The following is a 2,500-nucleotide window of genomic DNA, read 5'->3' on the forward strand; positions in this document are numbered from 1 at the left end:
CCATCGGCACACGCTGGGCCCTGGTGCGGCAGGTTGCCTCGAGCACCATCGGCACACGCTGGGCCCTGGTGCGGCAGGTTGCCTCGACCACCATCGGCACACGTTGGGCCCTGGTGCGGGCGGTTGCCTCGACCACCATCGGCACACGCTGGGCCCTGGTGCGGGCGCTTGCCTCGAGCACCATCGGCACACGCTGGGCCCTGGTGCGGCAGGTTGCCTCGAGCACCATCGGCACACGCTGGGCCCTGGTGCGGGAGCTTGCCTCGAGCGCCATCGACACACGCTGGGCCCTGGTTCGGCAAGTTGCCTCGAGCACCATCGGCACACGCTGGGCCCTGGTGCGGTCGGTTGCCTCGAGCACCATCGGCACACGCTGGGCGCTGGTGCGGGCGCTTGCCTCGACCACCATCGGCACACGCTGGGCCCTGGTGCGGCAGGTTGCCTCGATCACCATCGGCACACGCTGGGCCCTGGTGCAACAGGTTGCCTCGAGCACCATCGGCACACTATCGGCCCTGGTGCGGGCGGTTGCCTCGAGCACCATCGGCACACGCTGGGCCCTGGTGCGGCAGGTTGCCTCGAGCGCCATCGGCACACGCTGGGCCCTGGTGCGGGCGGTTGCCTCGACCACCATCGGCACACGCTGGGCCCTGGTGCGGGCGCTTGCCTCGACCACCATCGGCACACGCTGGGCCCTGGTGCGGCAGGTTGCCTCGAGCACCATCGGCACACGCTGGGCCCTGGTGCGGGAGCTTGCCTCGAGCGCCATCGGCACACGCTGGGCCCTGGTGCGGCAAGTTGCCTCGAGCACCATCGGCACACGCAGGGCCCTGGTGCGGTCGGTTGCCTCGACCACCATCGGCACACGCTGGGCGCTGGTGCGGGCGCTTGCCTCGACCACCATCGGCACACGCTGGGCCCTGGTGCGGCAGGTTGCCTCGATCACCATCGGCACACGCTGGGCCCTGGTGCGACAGGTTGCCTCGAGCACCATCGGCACACTATCGGCCCTGGTGCGGGCGCTTGCCTCGAGCACCATCGGCACACGCTGGGCCCTGGTGCGGGCGGTTGCCTCGAGCACCATCGGCACACGCTGGGCCCTGGTGGGTTTAGGCACATCTTCAAATTTCTGCCGTGCCAATGCCATTTTTATGGCTTGTAAATTCATACAATGGTCCCCTAAGCCTTCACGTGAAGTTTCGTTGGAAGATGACTCGTTTTCTATTTTTCACGATTTTCGAAACTTTTTGCGGTTCGTGATTTTTTAAAATTTTTTTATAAGGATTTTTGGCCCCAAATTTTGTAGGCATGATCCTTCTATTTTTGTTGGCATGCACAAAAAAATTCAGCTAAAAACTCGAAGTAGAGAAGATTTTGTGACCGTTTGAAAAAAGTGTCCCCATTTCAGACACTTTAACGGCTACTGGTAGCAAACCTGTAAAATCTCAAATGCTCTTTAAGGGGGTGTGAATTCTCAGAGGTTTGATGAGGGATAGGGGGCCAACACAAGGCCAAGTACCAGCACCCATCGCACATCATGTGCGCACACCCCCCCGGCCCCCCTCCCAATCGCCGGAACCCCAATGCCGCCGGTCAGGTTCTCCGGCGGTACTCCGGCGATGCTCCGGCGATGCTGTCCCGAGTGAAAAAAATGCGGCACCAGCACATGCTGGAGCCAAGCATGGGCACCGTGGCTCAAAATCGAACTTCGGCCAAGGCCTCGACCATCAATGGCACATGATGACGCATGGTGATGGCACATGCATCGACCATCATCGGCATAGGCTGCCCTTCGGTACGGGCACTTGCCTCGACCGCCATCGACACAAGCTGGGCCCTGGCGTGGGTTGTTGCCTCGATCACAATCGGCACATGCTGAGCCTTGGTGCGGGCGGTTGCCTCGAGCACCATCGGCAGACCCTGGGCCCTGGTGCGGCCGGTTGCCCCGAGCACCATCGGCACACGCTGGGCCCTGGTGCGGGCGGTTCCCTCGACCACCATCGGCACACGTTGGGCCCTGGTCCGGGCGGTTGCCCCCAGCACCATCGGCACACGCTGGGCCCTGGTGCGGGCGCTTGCCCCCAGCACCATCGGCACACGCTGGGCCCTGGTGCGGGCGGTTGCCCCCAGCACCATAGGCACACGCAGGGCCCTGGTGCGGGCGGTTGCCTCGAACACCATCGGCACAAGCCGGCCCTTGGTGCGGGCTCCTGGCTCGACCACCATCGGCACACGCTGGGCCCTGGTGCGGGCGGTTGCCTCGAACACCATCGGCACACGCCGGCCCTTGGTGCGGCCGGTTGCCTCGACCACCATCGGCACACGCTCGGCCTTGGTGAGGGCGCTTGCCTCGACCACCATCGGCACACGCTGGGCCCTGGTGCGGGCGCTTGCCTCGACCACCATCGGCACACGCTCGGCCTTGGTGCGGGCGCTTGCCTCGACCACCATCGGCACACGCTGGGCCCTGGTGCGAGCGGTTGCCTCGACCACCATCGGC

The sequence above is a fragment of the Durio zibethinus genome, unplaced genomic scaffold (genome assembly GCF_047325235.1).
Source record: "Durio zibethinus cultivar Kanyao isolate XHJ-2024 unplaced genomic scaffold, ASM4732523v1 HiC_scaffold_394, whole genome shotgun sequence".
Taxonomy (NCBI): Eukaryota; Viridiplantae; Streptophyta; class Magnoliopsida; order Malvales; family Malvaceae; genus Durio; species Durio zibethinus.